Raw genomic sequence first — 18,464 nt, forward strand, 5'->3', positions numbered from 1 at the left:
GCAGGTTTTCCTTGCCAGACAGAGTGGAAAAGCTTTCTGCTAGGATGTAGACCACAAAAGACGCTAAAGACGAAGGGACGATGCTCTCCGGAGCTAAGCGCCGCTCCCGGGCTTCTTTCGGCAGAAGCCGCGCTAAGAGAGCACTGTGAGCGGTACAATCATCTTTGCACAAAGAAGCCGCTTCTTCGGCTCCGGGAGCCGGAGAGAGCGGCAGCATCGGAAAGGTGAAGAAGGAAGCTGTACAACACTGGGATTGTGTGCGCAGCTTGCCAACTGATAGAAAACAGTACCTTACCACTTTCCTGACTTTTCCAATCACATGAACATTCGATAGGAAGTTATTTTGGACAACTTTTCATTTCTTTATGCAAACACTTGGCAGACCTCCGTACAACGTCCAGAACACGATGGGAGATGTTTTCTGCGCTGGCGCAGGTTTTCCTTGCCAGACAGAGTGGAAAAGCTTTCTGCTAGGATGTAGACCACAAAAGACGCTAAAGACGAAGGTACGAGGCTCTCCGGAGCTAAGCGCCGCTCCCGGGCTTCTTTCGGCAGAAGCGGCGCTAAGAGAGCACTGTGAGCGGTACAATCGTCTTTGCGCGAAGAAGCCGCTTCTTCGGCTCCGGGAGCCGGAGAGAGCGGCAGCATCGGAAAGGTGAAGAAGGAAGCTGTACAACACTGGGATTGTGTGCGCAGCTTGCCAACTGATAGAAAACAGTACCTAACCACTTTCCTGACTTTTCCAATCACATGAATATTCGATTGGAAGCTGTTTTGGACAACTTTTCTTTGTTTCTTTCAAACACTTGGCAGACCTCCGTACAACGTCCAGAACACGATGGGAGATGTTTTCTGTGCTGGCGCAGGTTTTCCTTGCCAGACAGAGTGGAAAAGCTTTCTGCTAGGATGTAGACCACAAAAGACGCTAAAGACGAAGGGACGATGCTCTCCGGAGTTAAGCGCCGCTCCCGGGCTTCTTTCGGCAGAAGCCGCGCTAAGAGAGCACTGTGAGCGGTACAATCGTCTTTGCGCGAAGAAGCCGCTTCTTCGGCTCCGGGAGCCGGAGAGAGCGGCAGCATCGGAAAGGTGAAGAAGGAAGCTGTACAACACTGGGATTGTGTGCGCAGCTTGCCAACTGATAGAAAACAGTACCTTACCACTTTCCTGACTTTTCCAATCACATGAATATTCGATTGGAAGCTGTTTTGGACAACTTTTCTTCTCCTCTTGTCAAACACTTGGCAGACCTCCGTACAACGTCCAGAACACGATGGGAGATGTTTTCTGTGCTGGCGCATGTTTTCCTTGCCAGACAGAGTGGAAAAGCTTTCTGCTAGGATGTAGACCACAAAAGACGCTAAAGACGAAGGTACGATGCTCTCCGGAGCTAAGCGCCGCTCCCGGGCTTCTTTCGGCAGAAGCCGCGCTAAGAGAGCACTGTGAGCGGTACAATCGTCTTTGCGCGAAGAAGCCGCTTCTTCGGCTCCGGGAGCCGGAGAGAGCGGCAGCATCGGAAAGGTGAAGAAGGAAGCTGTACAACACTGGGATTGTGTGCGCAGCTTGCCAACTGATAGAAAACAGTACCTTACCACTTTCCTGACTTTTCCAATCACATGAACATTCGATAGGAAGTTATTTTGGACAACTTTTCATTTCTTTATGCAAACACTTGGCACACCTCCGTGCAACGTCCAGAACACGATGGGAGATGTTTTCTGCGCTGGCGCATGTTTTCCTTGCCAGACAGAGTGGAAAAGCTTTCTGCTAGGATGTAGACCACAAAAGACGCTAAAGACGAAGGCACGATGCTCTCCGGAGTTAAGCGCCGCTCCCGGGCTTCTTTCGGCACAAGCCGCGCTAAGAGAGCACTGTGAGCGGTACAATCGTCTTTGCGCGAAGTAGCCGCTTCTTCGGCTCCGGGAGCCGGAGAGAGCGGCAGCATCGGAAAGGTGAAGAAGGAAGCTGTACAACACTGGGATTGTGTGCGCAACTTGCCAACTGATAGAAAACAGTACCTTACACTTTCCTTACGTTTCCAATCACATAAATATTCGATTGGAAGCTGTTTTGGACAACTTTTTTATTGTTTCTTTCAAACACTTGGCAGACCTCCGTACAACGTCCACAAAACGATGGGAGATGTTTTCTGTGCTGGCGCAGGTTTTCCTTGCCAGACAGAGTGGAAAAGCTTTCTGCTAGGATGTAGACCACAAAAGACGCTACAGACGAAGGGACGATGCTCTCCGGAGTTAATCGCCGCTCCCGGGCTTCATTCGGCAGAAGCCGCGCTAAGAGAGCACTGTGAGCGGTACAATCGTCTTTGCGCGAAGAAGCCGCTTCTTCGGCTCCGGGAGCCGGAGAGAGCGGCAGCATCGGAAAGGTGAAGAAGGAAGCTGTACAACACTGGGATTGTGTGCGCAGCTTGCCAACTGATAGAAAACAGCACCTTACCACTTTCCTGACTTTTCCAATCTCATGAACATTCGATAGGAAGTTATTTTGGACAACTTTTCATTTCTTTATGCAAACACTTGGCAGACCTCCGTGCAACGTCCAGAACACGATGGGAGATGTTTTCTGCGCTGGCGCAGGTTTTCCTTGCCAGACAGAGTGGAAAAGCTTTCTGCTAGGATGTAGACCACAAAAGACTCTTAAGACGAAGGGACGATGCTCTCCGGAGCTAAGAGCCGCTCCCGGGCTTCTTTCGGCAGAAGCCGCGCTAAGAGAGCACTGTGTGCGGTACAATCGTCTTTGCGCGAAGAAGCCGCTTCTTCGGCTCCGGGAGCCGGAGAGAGCGGCAGCATCGGAAAGGTGAAGAAGGAAGCTGTACAACACTGGGACTGTGTGCGCAGCTTGCCAACTGATAGAAAACAGTACCTTACACTTTCCTGACGTTTCCAATCACATGAACATGTAGTGGAAAAGCTTTTTGCTAAGATGTAGACGACCAGAGAGGCTAAAGACTGGATGAGAGCAAATGACACCCATCTCTAAAAAAGGCAATTAGGAGGACTCGGAATAGTACAAACCAGGCAGCCTCCTTTTTATCCCCAGGAAGTTGATGAAGCAGCTCTTCCTGGAAAACCTTGCCAGGCACATGCAAGACGACAAAATCATGTAGTTAGCATGATTTTTCAGGGGAATTTCATGCTGGAACATCACTTTAAACTCCTCTGATGAATCAACTTGACTGGTAGATGAAGGGAATATTATCTGCCTGGGCTTCAGGGAGGTTTTGGACATATCTCTACATGGCAGCACGCATCCATATGGAAGCAATAGTGCAAAGGGGAGGGAACCAGTGTCTTTTCAGTGATGCTGAGTGAAAAAACAAGAGGCAGTGGGCACTCTCTGAAATACAGGAGATTGCCATTGACCATCAGCAAATGATTCTTTACTGTGAGGGTGACTGAACCACGGCACAGACTGCCCAGAAAGATTGTGGAGCCTGGATCTTTGAAGACATTCAAAGTACACCCAGATAGACTCCTGGGCAAGAGGCTCTAGGTATCCTGGTTTAGGCAGGGGGATTGGGCCTGGTTAGCCCCACCAAGCCCTTCCACTCTCATTCATTCTGTGCTAGTGAATTCTCTTCAAGATGCATTTCAAGCACTTGCATGACAAAGTTCTGTGAAGACAGAGATCCAAATGGACACGGCATCTAAGTTCCTTAAGCAGTGTTCAAGAAGAATGCAAAACTCTGGGACGAGTGTCTCTTCCCTAACTGAATCCCTTTCATGGGAAAATTCCCAGCTCTAGAAAGATCTTCTGATACGCATGCTTAAGACTGACACTGGCTGAGCAAATTTCTCCCTATGTGTATCCAAGACCAGTTAGGATCTTCACCCAAAGTGCTGTCAACATAGTCACAGAATGTCTATTGTTAAGAAGTGACAACTTCCATCAGCATGGCAACTATTGGTCCACCAAATGGATGAATGGATGGGAATTATCTACTTGGGTTAAAAACAAAAAGAAAGAGTTGGTCTTTATTTATCAATTTCATTGCAATATTATAAGGGAAGAAAAAGACCTAAGTCCTTGACTTTCTTAACTCGAGGGAAGATTTTAAAAATTCCTTGTAAAAATGTATGATCACAATCAGACTATTGAAACCATTTGAGTTGGGAAAAGAGTTCACAAATTGTCTAGAGAGTGGCAAAGAAGCCAAGAAAAATAGGAAAGAAGCAAAAAGAGAGCAGAAGCGTCAGCTTCATTGTACAAGCTCGTTCTAGAAGTGGTCTGCTGGGAAAAGGAAGCCCCAGTTGAATTTCCAATGTATTCCTGCGCTTGATTCAGTAACCGGTCAATGTAAAAACCAATCCTTTTGTACAACTTCTTCCAGCAACAAAAACTCCAACAGGTTGACACTACCATCATGCCTGTTCCAGACATATTTCCAAGAGAAATGATGATTTTCTTGAAAACCTACTTGCATAAAAGTTGCAAGATGGTGGAGGGATTCCCACATCCTCCTTCCTCCATCTGGCTTGAAAGTAGATTTGATAAAATATGCAACAAAGCACATGATTTATAAGGTAGAGTCAAATGGATGATTTGGGAATTGATCTCTTGTTGATAGTAAACTTCATATCCACTCTGTGTGACCTTTCTAAAACAAAATGTGGAGCTGAGGCATGAATCTGCCACAACAATTGTAAAGCAAACATACACACTCCCCTTCACATGCCCCCCCTTCCACACACACCTAGGCACACACAGAGATCAGCATAGCAGATCATGAGCACCTTGGAAAAGACGGAAATGCTCAATGCCTCTCTTGATGGGCAAAAGAGCTGGTGCAGTAATTCAAATGCCTGGTACAGAAATTCTGTTTCATATTTAGCTCCTATTTAAAACACAGCTTTTCATTTCATTCTATTTACAGAATATTTTCATGTCATTTGCTTCTTTAAAATTACTTAGTTCTCACCTGTTGTATGTCTAGGAATATTTTCTTCCAAAAATAGAAAAAAATAGATGCTATCTTTTCAGCAGAAAACATTGGTTGATACAATTTTAAACCATCATGATATGGAAGAATTGTTCTGTCCCTCTCGAAGGTGGAAGAAGCATTTGGATCACAGATCATCTACAATGAAATACTTGACATGTTTAAGATGCTTTCAATCAATTTTGATCGTCAATTGCTTCTTCGTTGTAAACAGTAATTTTTCAGTGAAGGGAAAGTGTGTGTGGTATATCTACACGATGTGGTCAAACCCAGTTCCTACTAATGGCCAGGCTGAACTCCAGTAAATAATGTCCCGAATGATATTTTGCCGCCTTCTTTGGCACTTTGTGAAATCTTACCATGATGAAGTGCTGAAACACAGAGATTTTCTCTTAGAGAGTGTCTCATGTTGTAACCCGTCCCATGGATTTTATGCTGTAATTCTTATCTCTTTTAAAATTTGCTATCTTCTGTACAGTTTTCATGAACCTTTCTGTTACAGTAGTGAAAATCACAGATAAATGTCATTTTGTACAACTTTGAATTTAGCCCAAGAGCTGAGAGAAAACTTGCTCCTATACTTCAATCTCAGTTTCTTCTATAGTCCAACTTTGTTTCTCTACCATCAAGCTTCTCCTTTGTTGCTGCTCCAAGCCCCGTCCAAGCTGACCTTGAATACTTTCAGGGATGGGACACCCACAACTTCTCTGGGCAACCTGTTCCAGTGTTCCAGCACTCCCACAGTAAAAAAGGCCTTCCTTTCATCTAATATGTGTAGGAAATCATAAATCTAGGCATAGAGACTTGGAGTGCAAATTTGAAATTCTTTTGATTTGAAGCACATTTTATATGAATACTGACTTACAGATGACTAAAAGATGTTGATGGGCATTTGAGCTGACAAGTTGTGAAAAAGTGCACGGAAATTAAAATTGAAACCAGTAAAATTAAAAACTTCTTGCCGTTTTCTTTTTCCTCTCCTATTCAAAATTGCATATGTCAGATATCAGTGCTTCATGCAAACCTCTCAGATGCTCTCAGAGAGAAAGCTTTTCTTTCAGACTAAGTTGCGGTTGACGTAGAACACTAGCAGGAGTGAAAGTTTTTCTGGGCATCGGGGCAGCACCTTCTCCTTGGATTTGTGTGCAGAAAGCATTTTATCCAAACTGCAAAATAGACCCAACTCTGTTCTATTCATCATTCTTACTGCATCAGGCCTGAAGACGCTGTGAAAAGTAGCCTGTGGACCTTGAAGATAGCGCATGTGAAACAGATGAGAGGTGATGGAGAAGTTGAGAGAAGAAAGAGCATATGGCCCAGTACGGACGCCAGAAAGTATTTCTTCATGTGATCATGGCAGATTGCAGGAGCCACTTGCTACTATCAAACCAGCCCGACTTGGCACTGGTGCCACCTTGGGTCTGGGAACCATCCTGCGTATCGTGGATTTTCAGGAGCCAGCCAGCCACTCCCAGCCACAGGCCCTTAAACACAGACCTCGGCCCTCTTACCTGGCCAAAAAAACTCACCTGCCCCGCTTCTGCATGGCAGATTGCAGGAGCCACTTGGTAATATCAAACCAGCCCGACTTGGCACTGGTGCCACCTTGGGTCTGGGAACCATCCTGCGTATCATGGATTTTCAGGAGCCAGCAAGACACTCTTGGCCACAGGCCCCCAAACACAAACCTCGGCCCTTTTCCCTGGCAAAGAAAAGTCACCTGCCCTGCTTCTGCATGGCAGATTGCAGGAGCAACTTGGTACTATCAAACCAGCCCGACTTGGCAATGTTGCTACCTTGGGTCTGAGAAACATCCTGCGTATCGTGGATTTTCAGGAGCCAGCCGGCCTCTCCCAGCCACAGGCCCCCAAACACAATCCACGGCCCTTTTCCCTGGCAAACAACACTCACCTGCCCCGCTTCTCGATGGCAGATTGCAGGAGTCCCTGGGTAATTTCAATCCAGCCCGACTTGGCAGCGTTTCCACCTTGCGTCTGGGAATCATCCTGCATATCAAAGAATTTCAGGAGCCAGCCGGCACTCTCAGTCACAGGCCCCCAAACACAAACCATGGCCCTTTTCCCTTGCAAACAAAACTCACCTGCCCCGCTTCTGGATGGCAGATTGCAGCAGCCACTTAGTCCTATCAAAGCAGCCCGAATTGGCACTGTGTTGAAAGCGAAGGGAAGCCAACCCACCTTGTCGTTTATCAGCATTGACTCCAATTTATTGATTAAATCAGCCACTTTATATAACAGTGTTAATTAACTTCATGCATATTGCAAAATCCAAGCTCACTATAGGTTAACAGAGAAAACTCTAAGCCCTCCTTTTGTTTTACCATACCCATGATTGTTTCTTGCAAACAGGACCAGCGTTCCCACTGTGATATGAAAGTCAAGTATTGGAGAGTGCTTTTGTTACTCTTTAGAAGGTTAGAATATGCTGAAAAGATGCTAGCTGGGGACTTGCAATTAATGAATTATTTGCTGTAAGTAGGTCAAATGACATGAGCTTTCAAAAAGGAAAAGTAGTCTTATTCCACCTGCCAATTCTAAAGTAGATTAATAAGCCTTAAGCAGAAGATGGATGTGAAGAGGGATATGACATGAAAGGTTAAGCAACACTGCTGACAGCAAAAGGCTTACCTGCTGCAGATACGGGAGACAAAATACTATTTTGACACAAACATTGCTATTCAGACGACAGTAAAATTCTGAGGGACAGCAAAATTTACTCAGTCATCATGACAGTAAAATTTGCTCCCATCAAAATGTGCTCATCAATTCTTAGTGTAAGCTAAGCACCTTAAGCAAAGGGTAGTTCAAGCCTAACTGGTATTTGATGGCAAAAAAGGCAACTTGGCCTGCGTTTCTCACTTCTACTCCATTCAAAAGCTTACTCTGTCTCAGATTCCTTTGGTGGGATACCAACGCAAGCCGCCAAACTGCACGAAAATGATGATTTAAAGAAAGATAGATGAGAAAAATGGAATAATGGTTCATGTTCTTTTCCTTCCAACTGCTTTGTTTGCCCTTTGAATTTTTTGAAGTCCTTTCTGGTGTCACCATGGTTGCACTGCAGCAAGTGTTGGGCTGTAAGCTGTCCATATTGCCAGCTTCTGGACTGCCTTCAGAAAACTTCCCACTGGTTTTGTCTAGAAATCACAAGCAGTAGAGATGACAAAGACTGCAGAAACCTTCTCATCTCCTTCTAGAGCAAGACCATGTCTTTCACCCACTCTTAACTAGACAACTTTCATCAGTCACGAGGGAGTCTCATGTTCAAGAGCTAAGCAGTGACAGCTGTAAATGACAAAAAGCAGACTGAAATTCTCTTGGGACTCCAGCAGAGAGCAATGAAGGAGGTTGAATTCACCTTCTTGGGAAGTTCTAAAATGCACGTTCACTTGAGCACAGGAGCTAAGCCATCGTAACCTTTGTTGAGTATGTCTGCGTAGACAGACATATTTAGACCATGTTATTTAAGCCACGTTATCATCTCTAGCTGCTAAGCTGCACTTCTTGCAAAGTATCTGCAACGTATTTTACAGGGTGGGCTTTGATGTGTAATCCCTGAGTAATATTGCAAAGAGAAGTACTTGGGCTGTGGGGTGGGGGGGGAGCCGCAACTCTTAGGTTTTTCAAATCATGGTTCCATTTGAAAGTCAAAAAAGATGTCAAACCTTTCTTTCCTAGACCTATTACCAGCACAAACTGTACCAGAATTTATGACCTGTAACTGTACCGTGGACGCTCTTTCTCTGGACTATTCCTTAAGAAACAAAGTCCTCACTAGAAAGAAAACAAAATTAGCCAAATATTGGCCTGGATTAGTTCCAAGGCTCTGTACTAAAGGCCAAACACGTGTAATAATAGTAACCAGTGGACTAAAAGTTAAATCAATAGAGCATTACTCAGTTCAAAGACATCTTGTGTCCTAATGTTCTCACAGAAGACTGTAAAAACCTGTCTATTTTTGTGGGTTTCTTTTATCCATTTAGCTGTACCTTCTACTTCTCTCCACTGTCTGAGAACATTGATGATAAGGTTGGATGACCTCATGTCAACTTGTAGAAGTAAAGAAAGAGAAGCCAGGAAAGAAAGGCAAATTTGTTAATTGCAGGTGGAAAGAGGGAGGCCAACAAAAGAAAACAAAAGAACAGTACTAATGAAATGCTCCCCTGTCTTCTGTGAAAAGTAAAGGCACAGACAAGAAAGAACAAGTGCAAAATTCTCACTAGAGAAACGCACTTGATCTGACTCAAGTATTTTGCGGTACATTTCTTGCTGTTTTCTCATGCCAAACATATTAACCATTGAAGGTGTCCCTTTCCTCTCTCTGGAATACAGCTAGGAAGATGGCTGTGTCATTGCTGACAAGCTGCTATTCTCAGAGGTGCCCACCTGAAAGTCCTAGATCAATTGATTTGCTCTGTCACTTTGATATGGCATGACTTACAGTTTCAGCACCTGAACTTGCCAGCCCTACAATTCTTTGCCCCTTGAATGCTTAGATAGGCTCCTTGGCAACTGGCATTTGTAAGGACTTGAAACTATGCAGAATTTGCACCGTGAGATGATGCCAAATGAGTCACAGCAGTAGATTAATTGGGGCATGCAAGGCAGAGAGAGGGAAATGAGAGCACAAGAAGAGAGTACACAAGAAGAGAGTACAATCTCCTTTTTTCTGAAACACTGAAGAGACCAAAGTGAACACAAATCCTCCTAGGGGTAGTTCTTGCAAAAGACTAAGAGTTCTTTTTGTGTTCACAGGCCTGGAATATTTAGCTTTGGATGACGGCAAAATGCAGATGACAAAACGAGGCCTTGAAGTCACATCCAGTATGAAGCAGTAGGAAAGAGGAAAGCGGCTGAGAGCGTCAACCCTGCTAAGTAGTCTCAGTATTCTTCTTGACATGAGCAGAAATTTGAAATGAGTCTCTGAAAATGACAAAGGAGGCAGAAGAAAAGGGAGCGATGACTCCTCTGGCATAGTGCTTCCTAACAGGGATCTTCAAAATGTCAAGGTTGTATCATCCTTTCAACTGAAGGAAGGTATGAAAACAACAGGAAGGAAATGGCATCCAATACTCTGGGCAGTGTACTTCTAGACAGAAAGGCCACTGATGGAAAACCAACTAAACTGGCACCAATGCAGCAGCATTGTACTAAAGCCAGAAACGTCCAGCGCTTCGTTCTCTGCCATTCCATTCAGATGCACACAGCAGCTCTGCAACATTCCTACTGATCGTCTCCTTGGCAAAGTGGCAGTGAGGGTCCGTGGTGATGCAGAGTCCCCAGGCAGATGCAAAGGAGAGCTGCTTTCTTGCAAAAACCAGGCTTTTGAAACACTCAGGCCTTTCTCATTTCCATAGCTTTAAGCCATAACAAACACAATTCAACCAACCACCATGCACCATGCTGTGAACACACGACGCTTCTAGAACTTGTTGATCTACCTCGAAGTCAGCTGCCTCACCTTGCCACAGTCCTTTTCTACTTAGCCAAAGTAATGGGCCTCAGCCCAAGGCCTTCCTTTTGTAAGCTTCTAGCTCTATGCAGCAGCAAACCACTACTTTCTTCTGTGCCAAGACTTTAGGTAGACGATTTGCATCTGCCCTCCTTCCAGTGAAACCTAATGGCGAGAGAAAAGCCTCTCAGAGATGTTCAGTCATTCCATTTTCTAGACAGGCCAAATCCAAAGAGAAGCAAGCTATGGTATTGTGTACTTGCTCTTACAAAACACCTGCTGCCCTCTGACAATCAACTAGCAGAAAACCAGCCAAACTGAGACTTGAGGAAAACAACCCTTGGAAGGGAATAATGATGTGATCAATCAAGACAACACTTTTCCAGGCTACCGAGATACTGGAAATGTCAGCAAAGGCTTGAGAGCAAAGGCTGAACTAATGGGAAAAGGGTAAAAGAATCCCAAGAAAAACATGACCAAAGGTTAAAACAATTCCAAGAAGAACATAGGCAACTAACCTGTTGAAGCCTTCAGAAAAACAGTGGCCGCTGATTTACATAGGCCATTCAAGTTAATTGACCCGTGCACCTTCCACTCCTTTTTCAGCACCATATTGAGTGAATTGAGACCATGGAATCACAATTCCTTGGATTCTGTTCTTAACTTCAGGAGAGAAGTACAGCAGCTGAAGTACCTGTTAGTGATGTGATACCCAGGAACACCGAGTTGACACATTTCTTTCTTGGCCAATCAAAACAAGCAAGGCTAAGAGGATAAGGCTGGCTTATTTCCATGACACTTTTCTTGTTTTACAGCCTGCTCTGATTCCGGTGAAACTTTTTCATTAGCTTCTCTCTAAAAGGAGAAAGTCCAGTTCAATGTCCCGCCCTACTGCTGCAAGTATACCATTTGGTGAGTGGAGCCGAAAAAATTGAATTGCAAGGTACGGACACCCCGGAACTAAGAGCCGCTCGGGGCGTCTTTCGGCAGAAGCCGCGCTAAGAGAGCACTGTGACCGGTACAATCGTGTTTGCGCGAAGAAGCCGCTTCTTCGGCTCAGGGAGCCGGAGAGAGCGGCAGCATCGGAAAGGTGAAGAAGGAAGCTGTACAACACTGGGATTGTGTGCGCAGCTTGCCACTGATAGAAAACAGTACGTTAACATTCTCCTGACTTTTCCAATAACATGAATATTCGATTGGAAGCTGTTTTAAACAGCTTTTCTTCTCTTTTTGCCAAACACTTGGCAGACCTCCGTGCAACGTCCAGAACACGATGGGAGATGTTTTCTGTGCTGGCGCAGGTTTTCCTTTTGAGACATAGTGGAAAAGCTTTCTGCTAGGATGTAGACCACAAAAGACGCTAAAGACGAAGGTACGATGCTCTCCGGAGCTAAGCGCCGCTCCCAGGCTTCTTTCGGCAGAAGCCGCGCTAAGAGAGCACTGTGACCAGTACAATCGTCTTTGCGCGAAGAAGCCGCTTCTTCGGCTCCGGGAGCCGGAGAGAGCGGCAGCATCGGAAAGGTGAAGAAGGAAGCTGTACAACACTGGGATTGTGTGCGCAGCTTGCCAACTGATAGAAAACAGTACCTTACCACTTTCCTGACGTGTCCAATCACATGAATATTCGATTGGAAGCTGTTTTGGACAACTTTTCTTTGTTTATTTCAAACACTTGGCAGACCTCCGTACAACGTCCAGAACACGATGGGAGATGTTTTCTGTGCTGGCGCATGTTTTCCTTGCCAGTCAGAGTGGAAAAGTTTTCTGCTAGGATGTAGACCACAAAAGACGCTAAAGACGAAGGTACGATGCTCTCCGGAGTTAAGCGCCGCTCCCGGGCTTCTTTCGGCAGAAGCTGCGCTAAGAGAGCACTGTGAGCGGTACAATCGTCTTTGCGCGAAGAAGCCGCTTCTTCGGCTCCGGGAGCCGGAGAGAGCGGCAGCATCGGAAAGGTGAAGAAGGAAGCTGTACAACACTGAGATTGTGTGCGCAGCTTGCCAACTGATAGAAAACAGTACCTTACCACTTTCCTGACTTTTCCAATCACATGAACATTCGATAGGAAGTTATTTTGGACAACTTTTCATTTCTTTATGCAAACACATGGCAGACCTCCGTGCAACGTCCACAACACGATGGGAGATGTTTTCTGTGCTCCCGCAGGTTTTCCTTGCCAGACAGAGTGGAAAAGCTTTCTGCTAGGATGTAGACCACAAAAGACGCTAAAGACGAAGGTACGATGCTCTCCGGAGCTAAGCACCGCTCCCGGGCTTCTTTCGGCACAAGCCGCGCTAAGAGAGCACTGTGAGCGGTACAATCGTCTTTGCGCGAAGAAGCCGCTTCTTCGGCTCCGGGAGCCGGAGAGAGCGGCAGCATCGGAAAGGTGAAGAAGGAAGCTGTACAACACTGGGATTGTGTGCGCAACTTGCCAACTGATAGAAAACAGTACCTTACAACTTTCCTGACTTTTCCAATCACATGAATATTCGATTGGAAGCTGTTTTGGACAACTTTTCTTTGTTTCTTTCAAACACTTGGCAGACCTCCGTGCAACGTCCAGAACACGATGGGAGATGTTTTCTGCGCTGGCGCATGTTTTCCTTGCCAGACAGAGTGGAAAAGCTTTCTGCAAGGATGTAGACCACAAAAGACGCTAAAGACGAAGGTACGATGCTCTCCGGAGTTACGCGCCGCTCCCGGGCTTCTTTCGGCAGAAGCGGCGCTAAGAGAGCACTGTGAGCGGTACAATCGTCTTTGCGCGAAGAAGCCGCTTCTTCGGCTCCGGGAGCCGGAGAGAGCGGCAGCATCGGAAAGGTGAAGAAGGAAGCTGTACAACACTGGGATTGTGTGCGCAGCTTGCCAACTGATAGAAAACAGTACCTTACCACTTTCCTGACTTTTCCAATCACATGAACATTCGATAGGAAGTTATTTTGGACAACTTTTCATTTCTTTATGCAAACACTTGGCAGACCTCCGTGCAACGTCCAGAACACGATGGGAGATGTTTTCTGCGCTGGCGCAGGTTTTCCTTGCCAGACTGAGTGGAAAAGCTTTCTGCTAGGATGTAGACCACAAAAGACGCTAAAGACGAAGGTATGATGCTCTCCGGAGCTAAGCGCCGCTCCCGGGCTTCTTTCGGCAGAAGCGGCGCTAAGAGAGCACTGTTTGCGGTACAATCGTCTTTGCGCGAAGAAGCCGCTTCTTCGGCTCCGGGAGCCGGAGAGAGCGGCAGCATCGGAAAGGTGAAGAAGGAAGCTGTACAACACTGGGATTGTGTGCGCAGCTTGCCAACTGATAGAAAACAGCACCTTACCACTTTCCTGACTTTTCCAATCTCATGAACATTCGATAGGAAGTTATTTTGGACAACTTTTCATTTCTTTATGCAAACACTTGGCAGACCTCCGTGCAACGTCCAGAACACGATGGGAGATGTTTTCTGCGCTGGCGCATGTTTTCCTTGCCAGACAGAGTGGAAAAGCTTTCTGCTAGGATGTAGACCACAAAAGACGCTAAAGACGAAGGTACGATGCTCTCCGGAGCTAAGAGCCGGTCCCGGGCTTCTTTCGGCAGAAGCCGCGCTAAGAGAGCACTGTGTGCGGTACAATCGTCTTTGCGCGAAGAAGCCGCTTCTTCAGCTCCGGGAGCCGGAGAGAGCGGCAGCATCGGAAAGGTGAAGAAGGAAGCTGTACAACACTGGGACTGTGTGCGCAGCTTGCCAACTGATAGAAAACAGTACCTTACCACTTTCCTGACTTTTCCAATCACATGAACATGTAGTGGAAAAGCTTTTTGCTAAGATGTAGACGACAAGAGAGGCTAAAGACTGGATGAGAGCAAATGACACCCATCTCTAAAAAAGGCAATTAGGAGGACTCGGAATAGTACAAACCAGGCAGCCTCCTTTTTATCCCCAGGAAGTTGATGAAGCAGCTCTTCCTGGAAAACCTTGCCAGGCACATGCAAGACGACAAAATCATGTAGTTAGCATGATTTTTCAGGGGAATTTCATGCTGGAACATCACTTTAAACTCCTCTGATGAATCAACTTGACTGGTAGATGAAGGGAATATTATCTGCCTGGGCTTCAGGGAGGTTTTGGACATATCTCTACATGGCAGCACGCATCCATATGGAAGCAATAGTGCAAAGGGGAGGGAACCAGTGTCTTTTCAGTGATGCTGAGTGAAAAAACAAGAGGCAGTGGGCACTCTCTGAAATACAGGAGATTGCCATTGACCATCAGCAAATGATTCTTTACTGTGAGGGTGACTGAACCACGGCACAGACTGCCCAGAAAGATTGTGGAGCCTGGATCTTTGAAGACATTCTAAGTACACCCAGATAGACTCCTGGGCAAGAGGCTCTAGGTATCCTGGTTTAGGCAGGGGGATTGGGCCTGGTTAGCCCCACCAAGCCCTTCCACTCTCATTCATTCTGTGCTAGTGAATTCTCTTCAAGATGCATTTCAAGCACTTGCATGACAAAGTTCTGTGAAGACAGAGATCCAAATGGACACGGCATCTAAGTTCCTTAAGCAGTGTTCAAGAAGAATGCAAAACTCTGGGACGAGTGTCTCTTCCCTAACTGAATCCCTTTCATGGGAAAATTCCCAGCTCTAGAAAGATCTTCTGATACGCATGCTTAAGACTGACACTGGCTGAGCAAATTTCTCCCTATGTGTATCCAAGACCAGTTAGGATCTTCACCCAAAGTGCTGCCAACATAGTCACAGAATGTCTATTGTTAAGAAGTGACAACTTCCATCAGCATGGCAACTATTGGTCCACCAAATGGATGAATGGATGGGAATTATCTACTTGGGTTAAAAACAAAAAGAAAGAGTTGGTCTTTATTTATCAATTTCATTGCAATATTATAAGGGAAGAAAAAGACCTAAGTCCTTGACTTTCTTAACTCGAGGGAAGATTTTAAAAATTCCTTGTAAAAATGTATGATCACAATCAGACTATTGAAACCATTTGAGTTGGGAAAAGAGTTCACAAATTGTCTAGAGAGTGGCAAAGAAGCCAAGAAAAATAGGAAAGAAACAAAAAGAGAGCAGAAGCGTCAGCTTCATTGTACAAGCTCGTTCTAGAAGTGGTCTGCTGGGAAAAGGAAGCCCCAGTTGAATTTCCAATGTATTCCTGCGCTTGATTCAGTAACCGGTCAATGTAAAAACCAATCCTTTTGTACAACTTCTTCCAGCAACAAAAACTCCAACAGGTTGACACTACCATCATGCCTGTTCCAGACATATTTCCAAGAGAAATGATGATTTTCTTGAAAACCTACTTGCATAAAAGTTGCAAGATGGTGGAGGGATTCCCACATCCTCCTTCCTCCATCTGGCTTGAAAGTAGATTTGATAAAATATGCAACAAAGCACATGATTTATAAGGTAGAGTCAAATGGATGATTTGGGAATTGATCTCTTGTTGATAGTAAACTTCATATCCACTCTGTGTGACCTTTCTAAAACAAAATGTGGAGCTGAGGCATGAATCTGCCACAACAATTGTAAAGCAAACATACACACTCCCCTTCACATGCCCCCCCTTCCACACACACCTAGGCACACACAGAGATCAGCATAGCAGATCATGAGCACCTTGGAAAAGACGGAAATGCTCAATGCCTCTCTTGATGGGCAAAAGAGCTGGTGCAGTAATTCAAATGCCTGGTACAGAAATTCTGTTTCATATTTAGCTCCTATTTAAAACACAGCTTTTCATTTCATTCTATTTACAGAATATTTTCATGTCATTTGCTTCTTTAAAATTACTTAGTTCTCACCTGTTGTATGTCTAGGAATATTTTCTTCCAAAAATAGAAAAAAATAGATGATATCTTTTCAGCAGAAAACATTGGTTGATACAATTTGAAACCATCATGATATGGAAGAATTGTTCTGTCCCTCTCGAAGGTGGAAGAAGCATTTGGATCACAGATCATCTACAATGAAATACTTGACATGTTTAAGATGCTTTCAATCAATTTTGATCGTCAATTGCTTCTTCGTTGTAAACAGTAATTTTTCAGTGAAGGGAAAGTGTGTGTGGTATATCTACACGATGTGGTCAAACCCAGTTCCTACTAATGGCCAGGCTGAACTCCAGTAAATAATGTCCCGAATGATATTTTGCCGCCTTCTTTGGCACTTTGTGAAATCTTACCATGATGAAGTGCTGAAACACAGAGATTTTCTCTTAGAGAGTGTCTCATGTTGTAACCCGTCCCATGGATTTTATGCTGTAATTCTTATCTCTTTTAAAATTTGCTATCTTCTGTACAGTTTTCATGAACCTTTCTGTTACAGTAGTGAAAATCACAGATAAATGTCATTTTGTACAACTTTGAATTTAGCCCAAGAGCTGAGAGAAAACTTGCTCCTATACTTCAATCTCAGTTTCTTCTATAGTCCAACTTTGTTTCTCTACCATCAAGCTTCTCCTTTGTTGCTGCTCCAAGCCCCGTCCAAGCTGACCTTGAATACTTTCAGGGATGGGACACCCACAACTTCTCTGGGCAACCTGTTCCAGTGTTCCAGCACTCCCACAGTAAAAAAGGCCTTCCTTTCATCTAATATGTGTAGGAAATCATAAATCTAGGCATAGAGACTTGGAGTGCAAATTTGAAATTCTTTTGATTTGAAGCACATTTTATATGAATACTGACTTACAGATGACTAAAAGATGTTGATGGGCATTTGAGCTGACAAGTTGTGAAAAAGTGCACGGAAATTAAAATTGAAACCAGTAAAATTAAAAACTTCTTGCCGTTTTCTTTTTCCTCTCCTATTCAAAATTGCATATGTCAGATATCAGTGCTTCATGCAAACCTCTCAGATGCTCTCAGAGAGAAAGCTTTTCTTTCAGACTAAGTTGCGGTTGACGTAGAACACTAGCAGGAGTGAAAGTTTTTCTGGGCATCGGGGCAGCACCTTCTCCTTGGATTTGTGTGCAGAAAGCATTTTATCCAAACTGCAAAATAGACCCAACTCTGTTCTATTCATCATTCTTACTGCATCAGGCCTGAAGACGCTGTGAAAAGTAGCCTGTGGACCTTGAAGATAGCGCATGTGAAACAGATGAGAGGTGATGGAGAAGTTGAGAGAAGAAAGAGCATATGGCCCAGTACGGACGCCAGAAAGTATTTCTTCATGTGATCATGGCAGATTGCAGGAGCCACTTGCTACTATCAAACCAGCCCGACTTGGCACTGGTGCCACCTTGGGTCTGGGAACCATCCTGCGTATCGTGGATTTTCAGGAGCCAGCCAGCCACTCCCAGCCACAGGCCCTTAAACACAGACCTCGGCCCTCTTACCTGGCCAAAAAAACTCACCTGCCCCGCTTCTGCATGGCAGATTGCAGGAGCCACTTGGTAATATCAAACCAGCCCGACTTGGCACTGGTGCCACCTTGGGTCTGGGAACCATCCTGCGTATCATGGATTTTCAGGAGCCAGCAAGACACTCTTGGCCACAGGCCCCCAAACACAAACCTCGGCCCTTTTCCCTGGCAAAGAAAAGTCACCTGCCCTGCTTCTGCATGGCAGATTGCAGGAGCAACTTGGTACTATCAAACCAGCCCGACTTGGCAATGTTGCTACCTTGGGTCTGAGAAACATCCTGCGTATCGTGGATTTTCAGGAGCCAGCCGGCCTCTCCCAGCCACAGGCCCCCAAACACAATCCACGGCCCTTTTCCCTGGCAAACAACACTCACCTGCCCCGCTTCTCGATGGCAGATTGCAGGAGTCCCTGGGTAATTTCAATCCAGCCCGACTTGGCAGCGTTTCCACCTTGCGTCTGGGAATCATCCTGCATATCAAAGAATTTCAGGAGCCAGCCGGCACTCTCAGTCACAGGCCCCCAAACACAAACCATGGCCCTTTTCCCTTGCAAACAAAACTCACCTGCCCCGCTTCTGGATGGCAGATTGCAGCAGCCACTTAGTCCTATCAAACCAGCCCGAATTGGCACTGTGTTGAAAGCGAAGGGAAGCCAACCCACCTTGTCGTTTATCAGCATTG

Source organism: Ammospiza nelsoni, chromosome 12 (genome assembly GCF_027579445.1).
Source record: "Ammospiza nelsoni isolate bAmmNel1 chromosome 12, bAmmNel1.pri, whole genome shotgun sequence".
NCBI lineage: Eukaryota > Metazoa > Chordata > Aves > Passeriformes > Passerellidae > Ammospiza > Ammospiza nelsoni.